Below are 14,021 nucleotides of genomic sequence, written 5' to 3'. Positions count from 1 at the left end.
TGATAACTTTCACACCCTTGATAATGTAAACAGCAACGTACAACGAATGCTTTCGTTCAGTCATAAATTTCTTCTACACTTATCTCATATCTGATTAAACGTAATGTAAAGCTATCGAAGTAAAAATAAACATGTTAGCATTAACGAGGTTAGGTAAAGAAATATTCATATAACTGATATTAAAGAAGTAATAAAATTTGTTTCCAGACATTGAAATTACGAAACTATGGAAGAAAAATAATGAAATCTAAGATTGAACTATTGAAACGTATCAAAAACGCTGTGCTATTTAAATATGTATCAAAATTACTAAAAATTCAATATTTTAATTATTATTCGTTTTAAATGAAATCTTTAGTTTAGCATTCCACGATTATGTCCTTGAGGTTACATGAGATCATTGGCGCCCGAAGGGGAGGGCAGGGTGGGGCCCGGGCTCCCCTCTGGGTCACGAAAATGTATTAAATTTCTTAAGATTTTCTTAATACAAATAAAAAAAACAAACGTAATATAGCAACTAGGGATTTGAGACCCCTAGAAAATTTTCTTCGGGCACCCATGAGTGAGATGGATGATTATGGGAAGTGAATGATGATGGAAGATCCGTGGAATGAGACTGTAGGAGGAGACAGGAATCAGAGACAACAAACCCACGGACACGATGTCTTGATTACAAACTTTTTTGCCCGGGGATTGAATCATGGACCCCGTACTAGAGTTGAGCACTCTACAACTGAGCTAACGTGCTCCCTATATTGATTTGAATATTAATGTTTCGATATTTTTTTAAATGTATTTTTTCGATGTATCGATATACTCATATCTAAATACAGTACTCACTTCATTTCACTTTATGAACACCTTTGGAAGGCGTTATTTTATGTCGCGGATATACCGGTAAATCATAAGGTACTTGCGGCAAATAAGGCCTGGAGGGAAATAAGGCCCAGTGCAAAATTTCATAGCTTAGAATCACTGTAGGAGAAATCTGACAACATCACAAGTAGCGATTACTCATACAATGCCTACTTGAGAGAGTTCGTCTTCTTGTGCATGGTTAGACGAAACACTGGCAGTGTTGAAGTATCGAGATGCCAGTTTCCATGTATTGATATAATTTAAGAGGGGCAAAGTAAGTTCATTTTTTTTTTTTCGTGTATAATAAAGCTAACCTGAAACATCTCATATATTTGTAAGGATCATAGCAGGCTTTACATGTTCCTATTTTTCGCATATATTTGCGTCTGTTCCTATAAATACCTATATTTACTACATTGTAACTAAATCTCCTATATATTTATGGCATTGCTACTTCCACTTGTGAAAATAACATGAGAAAATAAGGTGTGGGTGGTTGGAGGGCCTTTTATCTCCACAGTTGGGTGGAGAAGGAGACTCTTCTGTGTTTCGTCCTTTCCTGCTTATTGTCTAAAGATAATTACACCAAACAATATAGTTAGAGCAAAAAGTATTCATACACCTACAAAATGGAACAGAAATAAACTAGTTTCAACATATTTATTAAAATGTTCTATGGAGTAGTGATTTTAAAGATTTATAAATAATTTATTTATGTGTACTAATACTTTTTGTACTAACTGTAGACAAATAATTCTAGAATATGTTACACATAGTCAGTGTGCGAATTAGATAATTTATATTGGGGTGGATAAAATTAGGCCAACAGGACGTAGAGTCTGAAGGTACAATAATTCAAAATGAGACAATAATGCCTTACCCCCCCAACACATGATGACGTCTGTAATAAATAAGATATTTATTAATTCAATAAATCTACTGGCAATAACTATGTATAGCATATTTTTTGACATGCACACACCACACCTAACCTTCCTGAATGTGTACTTACTTTTGTGCTCGTAGCTCTCTAAGGTTTATTTACTTAATAATTCGGCAGGGTGATAGCCATGATCACAAGCATATTTTAATTTTGCCGCTTATATTGAAATCTTCCACTTTGCGTTATTACACACAGCCTTGCGAAAGAAAACCTACAGAGTGCGGCATAAGTCGGTTAACACCCCTGTAGCACACGAACGGCTTGGCGTTCAACTTGGTTCATGGTATATGTTGTTCGTGTGGGTAATGGACCATATTGTACGACATGGTTGCCATGGCGCTATCTTGGAGCCAACTTTGGATTTTTAAATGAAAAAGGGGACATGTGGAGTATCATTTGACACGAGCTCGATCTCAGGCAGCTATGTGCTGTCCTTCTTGAGGAAGACACAGTGCACGGCGCCTCTGTCAATCCGCATGGACTCGCAACAGCATGTCAGGGTCGACGGTTTCACAACATTGCAGAATTCGATGCATTAGATGATGGATATCACAGATGGGTTCTTGATAAAACAGGTTCTTCAGATGTCCCGTTGAAAGTTAGTGTGAAATCTGTTTCGAATGGTGATTTGTTAGATGTATCTAAGCTTATTCTTTAAATTTAAGTAAGTTGCAATGACTTAACTAACAACTGGATAACACAAGGGAGATTACTTATATCCTTAATATTTCACATCCATATTGTTACTAAATATCGTTTTGTTATTAGTATTTGAAGTGCTGCAAGAAGGTTAGATGTTTATTGAGTTCCAGTAGTCTCTCAAGTTGTAAATTTTACTTTTCAAATGGTGGGCGTTATTTACTTATTGTGCGGGTAATACGGCCATTTTGTATGTTTCTCTTTCAATATGTTTTTCATACATTTAGCTCAATGTTTAAGTTAAAGTAAATATGCCATAAGATTGATAAAACATCGACAAATAAAATGCATATAAATTTTTGTCCATTACATCATATGTATTTAAGTAATAAAGCATCTATACTTAGGTGGGCCTTATTTGCGCAAGTACCTTATATAAACTTATGAATAAAAACGACTAGTTTAAAATTAAGTGATAGTTATGTTCTGGTGGATGTGAAATGCATATTGGACATTGTCCTTGAGCTTGATCTGCTATCTATACTATTTGTTTATTATTTATGTAAAATAATTATCCCCATCAGATACTATAGGGTTATGCTATATTTTTTAAAAGTGGTGTAAATAAAAGTTCTATAAGAAGAGATGTACGATATTGTTTCAATGCTTTTATCTATGAACCGGAAATGTTGATATTTTTCATAGAATATATCCCGATAAAATTAGACATTTTGCTTACACTTTTATATTTAAGGAGTTCCATTTTCAGAAACTTCTTTATATATGGTGTTTACACTGTTTGTCCATATGTCCACTCGTCCGTCCGGGGAAATAAAAAAAATCCGAAGATCTACTTGATGGATCAGCATCGATTTTGGTCTAAATGTAGTGGATCAAAAGTTAGAAATAAAGTTCCTTTATGGAGGTGATATTTAAACCAGAACTGGTAGCAAAATAACTAGAAACTATTTTCGGTTTTTACATCACCACCACAGACCAAGAAGAGCAATAGATAGCGAGAAGCTGATTCCTGGAATCGATTCAGCGTTCTAAGAATAGTACAATCTTCTCTCTTAAGGGTCTTGACTATAGCGAAACTAAATTACCGCTAATTTTAGAGTTTTTCTGTAATATCTTGAAGACAAAACTATTCGAAAAGCAGAAACGTAGTGAACTAGACAATATGATTTTGCATGTGATACCGTTATCGCAACTCATCTATCTGCTTTCGATTTGCAACTGTAGATAGATTTAGCATCTTTTTTTAAATTTTTTTATTTATTTATTTATTTATTTTTGCGGGTTCTGTAAATAGCAGCAAACCAAAAAGAGATGGGTGAATTATGGTAAAGGTATCACATGCAAAATCGTATTGTCTATTTCACTACGTTTATGCTTTTCGAATATTTTTCTTTGTTTTGAAGATATTATAGAAAAAGCTCTAAAATTAGTGGTAGTTTAATTTCGCTGAAGTGAAGATCCTTAACCAATCCTCTAATCAAACTGAGAGTGGCAGAAACGAATCACTTCAGGATTCAGCGTTGATCGCTATAGAGTAAAAAATGGTAACAGCTAGCGAAAAGCGTTTTCTTCAATCAATTGAAGTCCCAAGAATATCTTTCATCTCGACTCTAATCTCTCTCTACTCGTACTATCACTTCCGGCGTTAATATTAATTGAGGTAATATCACGATATACAAACCAAACTCCTTCACGTGGTGTACTTGTGCCACTGTTAGTTGTTATATTACTTTAATCTTCTGAATTTCAAAAATGTATTCTTCCGTATCGTTGTTCTTGATTACCTTTTCGAAATTCCCTTTCATGATAGAATTTTGTGACTGTTGAGTATAAATTTCCTGTGTTTTATTGCAGACTTAATTCTGGATATCTTGTGAGACCTTTGTGAATCCTTACATATACTTTTTTTTCCGATTGTTATCTACTTTTGTTTCATGTTGTTCTTGTTGATTTTCCTTCTTATAATGCTGAGTTAGTAGAGTTGATTTTGAGTTTAACGTTCCTGTTCAGCAGCGAAACTATATGAGACTTGGACTTACTGATCAACGTGGAATCCGAACCATATGAGCTCCCGCTGGGAATCGAACCCGAGTCTCCCGCGCCAAAGGCGTTCGCTAACCGCTTAGCCACGAAGGAGTTCTATATAATGCTGAGGTAAATACAAATTATGCTCAGGATCCAGTATGCCAACGTGCATGTAGGAGGTTATGGTTTGTGATAGAAGAGAGTTTGATTGAACTATGAGACACTCCCATATTAACATAATGCTTGTTTTTATTGTTTAGAGAGTTGTCCTCAACATGATCCATCATACTTAATTTATAACATACATCGTTAGTGTTTCTCATTTGCTTAACTAGGATATTTTGTTTGATGGGGGAGGGGGGAATGGACCCTTACTTCTGAAAATTGTAAGAATCTTTTAGAAGAACTTGTTACAATAATGTTTGTCTTTTTATATTATCTTCTGATTCCCCTTTCCCCGTTCTCATTGTCATCTCTTCAAATATATCAGTTCTCTCTTTCTTCCTTTTGCAGATGGTATTCCTTCTAGATTGGTATTGTCATTGATTCATATATTTCCATTTTTCCTTCTTTTTTTCAAAAACACAAATTACATGTGTTTTAACTCGACACTGTCATATATTATAGATCAGTGAAAATTTATTGCATCAAAAATGTGTTTTACATTATATACTATTTTTTTACATTCTGTTGCTACTAAATAACTACCTAAAAATTACTCTAACTATGAAAGCTCAAAATTTCCTATCACAGTTTTATATACAATTTAATTATACAATTCTGAGTGAAAGCGACTACATTCTTAAACCTAACTACATGCGTACTTCGTTCTCGGTTTATTCTTATATCTTATACGAACGCAATACATTTACGTGCAAATACCGTATTATAGTATAATACTGTTACACGTTAAAATCAGTCATAAGTTAAATTTATTCATTTTTATATCTAACGTAAATTGTAATACCTTTTTATTTTAAATTTTATAATAAATCGCTGTCATTTACTTACACAAACCTTTGCTAACAAATAAACACAAACCTACGCATATTTTTTATATACAAAAACATTTTTAGCTCAAAATAAACAGTAGTATGTAAACATAGCCAAGTTGGAGAAACATAATTACGTATCTTTCCGTAATACTGCAGAAATAAAAACCTGTAAATAGACAGAAAACAAACAGGTTAACGATATGGAAAGAGAAATCTCGTAGACTGACTTGAGGAACAGCAAAAACAGTCAAATTAAATTCATAGTAAAAACATCACATTTATCAAATAGAACATCTTTAAGATCGACAGTACGTACAAATTTATATTATTCTATTCGTTAAATTACAATGCGCTGAAAGTCAAATCTACATATCTGATACAAATAAAGTCAAAATTTATATTAGTTACCTTAAAGATTCTAGCTTTTGTGGTCTGTAAACTTCACAATGTAAGTAATGAGATAGGAACATGTCAAAACTTTCATCGAATAGAGGGCTGTGTTTATACCACAGGATCCGTTATCATGGGGCCCCGGGGACATGAAAAAAAAAAACTTAGATTCCACGGTATGTACTTTGATACATCATTGAAAGGGCCATAGTAAATCAAACCACTTTTGTAGGGAATAGCCTGTCGTGTGCGGCACCGTTTACGAAGTTGCCACCACTATGTTTTGAATTCTTTTGTAGTCAGATAAAACTTACAGTAAAATGGTTCTCACCATTTAATTCCGAATTCTTTCATAATCTGTTAAATGGTGGCCACCTCGTCAACGGTGCTCAACACGAAAAACTTCTTCCTATGAAATGTGTTTGCTTTTCTGTTATCATTTCAATGAAGTATCGAATTACATAGCTTACAATTTAAAAATTTCGAGTGGCTCCGCGAGTCCCACGATAAGAGGCTCTCTAAGGCAAGCAGAACAGCCAATTTCATGTGCTTAAGAGCGCCGATTTCTCTGTAACTTTGGGTAGGGGCTCATTCATAAAAAATACATATAACAATACATATGACAATAAAAATGCATATAAAAATATGTTCATAAAAATGCATGGGGCTCACATGAACTTTGGGGGCCCGATCCCCCCTGGATCGTCACCTTTCCTTCTGAGATGTTTTCCTATCTCTCTTTTTTATTTCATCCTTTTATCTTTAGCCGCTAGTGATTTATAACAATTGCTCCTTTTATTTGACTATGCAGGAATTCACAATTAAACGGTTTCTTACAAAAGTATGTTTTTCAGATACCTCTTCAATGATATACGAGAAAAATATTATATACCTTGCTATTTAAAATTTTCGGGAGATCCCTCGATGTCCTATAATAGGGGTCCTGTGGAACAAGCAGAATATTCCATTCGATGCTCCCTCTGACATTTTCCTATCTCCCATTTTATCCTTTTATCTCCACCGCTTGTAATTTATAAATCATGAATATTTTATCTATAACACCTGGTACATATTAGGAACAGTCAAAAATCTGAAATCTGGAAATTTTATCTTCCGAAACAGGATCTTTTACTTTCCGGATTCAGTAGAAATTCAGATATCGGAGGAAATCCAATATCCGGATTTCGAAAACAAGTCGGATGTTAGATCGAAAAAGTTTTCGTTACAGGCCTTTGACTGAGTGAATTGGGAATTGTTGTTGGGAGATCTAAAGAAAGTTGAGTTGGAATGGAAAGATCGAAGACTCATTAGAAACTTATGTTTTGAACCAAGAAGTAAATGTTAGAATAGGGGGAGAAAATGACAGAGAAGAATTCAATTGGAAGAGGAATTCAATAAGGATGCTGTCTCTCGCCAATACTGTTTAATATCTATCCAGAAGAGATAGTGAAAAACAGCCTACATAATGAAGATCGCATTTCGGTAGGAGATAGAATGATTAGACATTTACGGTTTGCAGATGATATGAAACTTGTGGCGGAATCTGAAAAGAAAATCAATAGCATATTAGAAAACTTTAGGAAGGGCTGTGGAGAATATGGGATGAAAATAAATGTTATAAAGGCAAAAGGCATGGTGATTGATTGGAACAAAGCAGTTAGCAGTCAAATATAGAAATAGGGAAGAGGGAAAATGGAACAGGTGACTAGTTTTCGTTATTAGGTGGTATTATTAGTGATGCTATGAAGTGCGAAGTGAAATAAAAGCAAGGATAAGAATGGTGGAAGAAGCCTTTAGGAGGAAGAAAATACTATTTTGTGGGACCTTGAATAAAGAGTTGAGAAAAAGACTTAAAATGTTTCATAGGGAGTATCGTGCACAGTTTTAAGAGAAAGTGAAAGGCCGATTATTATTTTATTCTATAATATACAAAAACTGCTTTAGAAAAAAAATGTGGAGGACATTTGTTATTTTGTTCGAAATATTCGTGTAATTAGATAATGAGTACAATTTGGCAGTATTAGTGATACAACAGCGTAATGATATGTCTCTATGATGTTTACGAACATGTTAAGAAATATTGTGAAATTGGGACAACTTCCCCCACATACAGGGTGTTTCAAAATAACACCGACAACGTTTGGGAGGTGATTCCTCACACCAAGATAAGACAAAAAGTATAGACCGACCTGGGTGCACAAATGCTTCCTTTAGGAGTTATAGGCTGCCGAAATCATGAGAACATGGAATTTAAAGCTCCATAGCTCCAAAACTATGAGACCTACCGTAGTCGGGTCAACACTTCACTTAGGAACTAGTACGTGTCCTATCCAAATATCCATGTTTCAGAATCCTGCAATACCTCCGCAACAATTTTTCTAGAGGTAGTTGGTGAGTACTTGAAATTACATGCCCATAGCCAAACTCCGTCTATAAAAAATGTCGCGTGAGTACCTTAGGATTCCTGAACATGGATTTTTAGATAGGGTACATTTTAGTTCCTAAGTGAAGTGCTGACCTGACTACAGTAAGTCCCATAGTTTTGGAGTTATGGACCTTTAAAGTTCATTTTTTCATGATTTCGGCAGCCTATAACTCCGAAAGAAAGCATTTATGCCCCCACGTTGGTCTATACTTTTTGTCTTATCTTGGTGTGAGGGATCACCTCCCAAACATTGTCGGTGTTGTTTTGAAACATCCTGTATATACTGTATATATCAGAGACACCCCTCTTGAAGGCTTTTATAAATGACTTAAATTCTTAAAAATATTGAAATAAAAATATCTTTCGGAATGTTAGACAAGACATCAGTCTTCTAATTGAAATCAAATTCAACAGTCTCACCTCAATTACAAGAGTGGAAAATGGAAAACAATCGAAAAGTGAGGTAATACTCTATCGTGTTATTGAAGTATTGTCTGGTCAAGGAAAGCTAGTGTCTGGGAAATAGCTGTACGTGCTGTAACAAAACGAAGTAGGAGAGTTGAAAAACAATATAGAATTGTTTTACATTGTTGTTAGTGAAGCAGGTGACATACCGAGCGAAGTAGCTCAAGTGGTAGAGCATTGGCATCGCATTCGGGAGGTCGTGGGTTTGATTCCAGCGGCCGACCATCCTGACTGGGGTTTTCCAGGGTTTTCCTCATTCCTATCAAGCAAATGCCGGGATGGTACCTACTAAATAGGCTTTGGCCGATACCTTCCTAAATCGTTTCCATTGTTATTGTTGTTGTCAGATATCCAGTATAAGATGGTTATTTATTTATTTAACTCTCATCTGGTGATAGTTAAATAAATAAATAAATAAATAAATAAATAAACATACCGCGCTGTTGTCGCTACTCAAAAGTTAAATCTTCGTTAAATATTCCAGTTACTGTTTTTTCTTATTGTTTATGAAAAATCATACATTACAAACCATCTTATCACATTATTACGATTATAAAATTATGAATTCATAAACGTTCTAAGTTTGCCATCAGAGCAGAGCCTTTGGCAACAGCACCTCCAACACATAACATGCTCTTTTTAACAGTCATACACCAGCTTTCCTTAAGAGATACCCAACACAAAGAAGCAAAATGAAACCACCTAGCCCAACTTAAAATGCATATTTATCTTTTCATTTTAATTGGGAGTAGATAGGCTGGCAAAGATGAAGATGATCACAATTCAAAAGTTCTTCAGTGGCATATTCAAGACTTCACACGAAAGTTACAGATTCGTAGTAGCCATGGGGTAGTGGTGTCGGCCCTGTACTAGACCTAGGATGAGGCGTTTGAAGGTTTGGAGTTCTCAAGGTTTAAACGGTGTCGATAGTTTCTTCCTATTATTATTAAGAAATCTGTTTGCTAAACGAAAAGAAAGATATACTTTTATTTTTGAATATGGAATTATGATGAACCCTCGTACAACACGATGCAATAAACTTACATGAAGTTTATTTTAGTACAATGCACCGTAATTATTTTGATTTACTGATCTGTGGGAGGAAAATTGATCAACACACACGCACACATACATTCATACAAACTGTATTGAAAGTAGGTTGTTGATAAGCGTAATTTACTCTACATAGCAGAGTGCAGCTCAGATAAATTACGAAGTCTGTTTGCAGTTGCTCTCGTTCCTCCTTTTTCCTGTTTTCTTTCTGCTCTTCTGCCTTCACTTACAACATCGCACACTTCGATGTCATCATTGGGAGTTATTTCCGCTGCAAGGATTCTTACGTCATTATATTCCTCATTTACACTCACGCACTGAATTGCTCTTACATCATTGTCAAGCATTTTTTTTTTTTTTTAAAAAAAAAACGTGTTTATCAGCAGAAAGCTGCACGCAAATGAATCCACAAGTAAAACGAGTGCAGTTGTATGAAATAATAATCCATATTCAATGTATTCGCAGATTAGATGATTCGGAAAGTTGAGGGAAAATGTTGGATTACTTTGGGGCAGATTTCTTTAGAATCCATTGATTTGATTTGCAAAATGTCTTCATGGATTTTGCGTTTGGTTATCACCGTGTTTTGGATGTACTGTATAGAAAGTTCGAATTTCAATGAAGGTCAAAACATTCGGCATTGAACTACCATTAAAAAAAAGGGGGGGGGGAAGAATTTAAATCCACTGATTCAGGTTCTATAACAAGAAACGTGGCTGAACAAAATACAGTAAACTTTCTTTTCGTTGCAATGGCTTAAAATTCCCACTCTGGTTTGGTCTGTTGGAATTTAGTGTCTCTTTTGAGCATCGAGGCTGTACTAGATGTGGATCTCAGTTTAAGGTGGAATCCAAAGAAATCATGATGCGTTCAAATTTCAAGGCTCTTCAATTGGGAATCGAATCCAGAACCCTGTGCTCCAAAAGTACAAGCGCTGCCGTAGGATCAACGGAGGGTACCAGTCTGATGTCTGCACTTTGACACCAAAGAGCCAATTTATACATAAAACTAACTAAATAATGAAACTAAATATAAATGTATATAAATAAAAATAAGATTTCGACTAAAGAGCAATTTTTGAAATGACAGTCAAAGTTAGTGACTCAAAGAAGTAACATATGACTCCATTTGAATAAATAGTAGTATTTACAGATCACACAATATGATACGATGCATAGGAGTTTTACAAAAAACAAAATACGCGTAATAAAAATTTAGGAAACAATTATTTTTAAAAATACTAGTGAGGTGAAGACGCTCAACGAGTTTATTAATAGGATTTGGTGATGATAAATGAGGAATATGTTGTTGCCCTGTACACAGAACTTTTTGTATCAGCGTATGCGGGGGTACCCGTAATATTAAATTTTGGAAAGAACCACTCCATCTATAATCTGGATTGTGGAATTTGCAGATTAAGGAGGTGAAATACCTATGTTCAAATCAGACTACACACAATTTCAATTCAAGAGTTTATACACGGATATTCACCACGCGTAATCTTCAAGTATTTTAGCGAATCCCAATTATCGGGTCTGCAATGCTATTCTTCACAGAATTTGGTTATTTGTAGGATTGTATAGTAACTGTTTTGTAATTGGTTTTGTGCCCTTGTACACACTTTAGGTTAAATTAGCTGTAAAGTTAAACTGATCATACCCATAAACTTTATTTCAGAGAAAAAACACTGCCTGTACCTCCCCTCGTTTTTGTGTCCCCGCTGCCTTTTATTCGACCCTGTTTGTATAAGCTAACTACTCGATCCTAGCTCCCTCGTGGCTATGTGGTTAGCGTACGTTAGCGTAGCTATGTGGTATGAATGTATGTATGTGGTGATATATCTAGTACATCGGGTGTTCTAAAAATGGCTTCCACGGTCTATACGGCATTACTTTACAAGTCAAAAGAAAACAAAAAATATATATAATTGTATACCTTACGGGTCCTCGTTTGGTGGAGACTCGAATTGCACTATATGACAATGTCACAGATAAAGAACCACAGAGAAGATCTACCAATCTATCAAACAGTTAGACCGATTATTTCCAGATGAAAGTTTAAGTTGACACTAGCATAACAATCGATGTAACTGCTTGATGGATTCGTAGAGCAATGCTAATAGTAGGGGAGCTAGGTTAGCCCCCAATGGACCCCTTCCCCAGGACTAGATGAAACTAGTATTTTCAGGAGCTTCAAACATCCGTGAATTAGGTTTAAGATGTTAACACGAACAAAAGGTGTTCCGAAAAATGAAAATTCAAGATGGCCGCCAGCCGCAACACCCTTTACGTATAAAATAACTGTTTTCTTCAAAAATTTACAGAACGAAAATTAACAACAGTAGAAATATAAAACATATCTTGTTTTGTTTGGTATATAGCAAGCAATTAAGGACATATATTGTTGTTCCCATATTTGTTTAGATTTAGAAGAAAATGAAGAAGAAACAGAAAAATATATTTTTCGCGTTCCTTTGAATTTCTCTTTTTGCTTACAGAGACATCACAGTTACTCGGGTGTCAAATTTATTACCAAAATATTCTATAATGTATCCTCCGACAACGTACCAAAGTCTATGAGTAACACTTGATTAGCTACGGAGAAAAAAGAAAACTTATACAAAGTAAAGCAAATCCTGGCGAAAGCCTTGAATGTATAGAAAAAATATTTTATAAGAAACAATTCGTTTATCTTCATTTTAAAACAACACATATACGATTGAAACATATTGAAATTCCTAAAAGAATGGTTCAGGTAACTTCTATCTTAATACCTGCTTCATAGTTGTAAGAGCAAAGGCAAAATAGTAATAAGGTTATTTTACATAATATAGGCACTTCGCTGGATAGATCGAATGTTTTCACTGTATTACTAATATATAAATTAGGCAACAATGAAACTTGGTATTTCGTAACATTGTGTGGAGTATTTGAAAGCAGCAAGAAGATTACAAGAGCCTAGAGGAGCAATTTTGTGCTATTTTCGAGGGTGAAAGGTAAGTAGGTGTTATAATTAAAAACATCGATTCTACTCACAGGGAAAATAGTTGTCAGAATGTGATAACTTTAATCAAATTCTCAGTGGTTTGCATGGAAAAACTACATTCAACAATGCCTGTGGTATAATGTTACAAGAAACATTGGAAGTAAATGATCCAGGAATACATGTTCGTCTTTTGTCTATTCCGCGCACGAAGAAGCGTACACTAACAACAGTAACTATGCATAATTTCAACAAATTAAGTCCAGATGTGAGGCTTCTTAGTATCAATGACTGATATTAGCAACGAAGGCCTTTAGAAAGGATTGAAAGTGTATTTTCTTTGGTTAATGTTTTGATGGACTGGCAGCACAAAGCAACAAACAATATCTACTTTTCCAGGATTCATATCAGCCACCGGACAATCATCAACTCTTCTAAGAACTGTTGTATCACTCCAAAGAGAGGTGGGACGAAACAACTATTGACAATTATCCGTCAATCGCAGGGCGTATCACGAAGTACCTTGTTGTGAACGAGCACCTTAAACGGTGTGAAGAAGCTACAGCAGAGGTGAGTCAGGTGTACATTATTACAACATTTGATCTAGGGGTATGTATGAAAGCACTTTCAATTATATGGAGCAATCCAGAAGAGTATAAAAATCATATAGTGCTTATTGAAGCTTTTCATACAATAATAAACTACTTAAATATGATTGGTCAAAAGATGGAAGGATCAGGTTACTCTGAAATAATATTAGAAGCCAGCCTAGTCTCTGCCGGCTGCCTAAATGGCGTCCTTAATAGAAAAAGCTACAACTTATCTATGTAGTGATTGAAGATAGCCAGTGAAGCATTGGAACGTTTATTTATTTTTTTTTTTACATATATCTGTCACAAAATAGCTACCAAACTGATGAGATTTTGAACAGTCGTTTACTTGAAACTTTAGTAAAATCTTGCAATGCACACAATCTTGACATAGCTCTCCAAGATCCTATTATCCAACGTCATATGAAAGATTACATTCCCTTTCACGAGAAGGTTAGAAATTCGAAATAGGAAAAACTGCTAAGTTCTGGTTAAGCTTTATGGACCATGGTCGACTTCTGTTCATGCTGTTGTATGCAGTTAAAACAAACAATTTTAGTCTTTTTCTAAAATGTTTGGGAGATATGATCGATCTACTCTTAAGTTTTGGTGACCACAATTATGCCCGTTACCTT

The sequence above is a fragment of the Thermobia domestica genome, chromosome 12 (genome assembly GCF_964235325.1).
Source record: "Thermobia domestica chromosome 12, izTheDome1.hap1.1, whole genome shotgun sequence".
NCBI lineage: Eukaryota > Metazoa > Arthropoda > Insecta > Zygentoma > Lepismatidae > Thermobia > Thermobia domestica.
The sequence above is the reverse complement of the archived record's forward strand: the minus strand, read 5'-3'. Positions refer to the sequence as shown.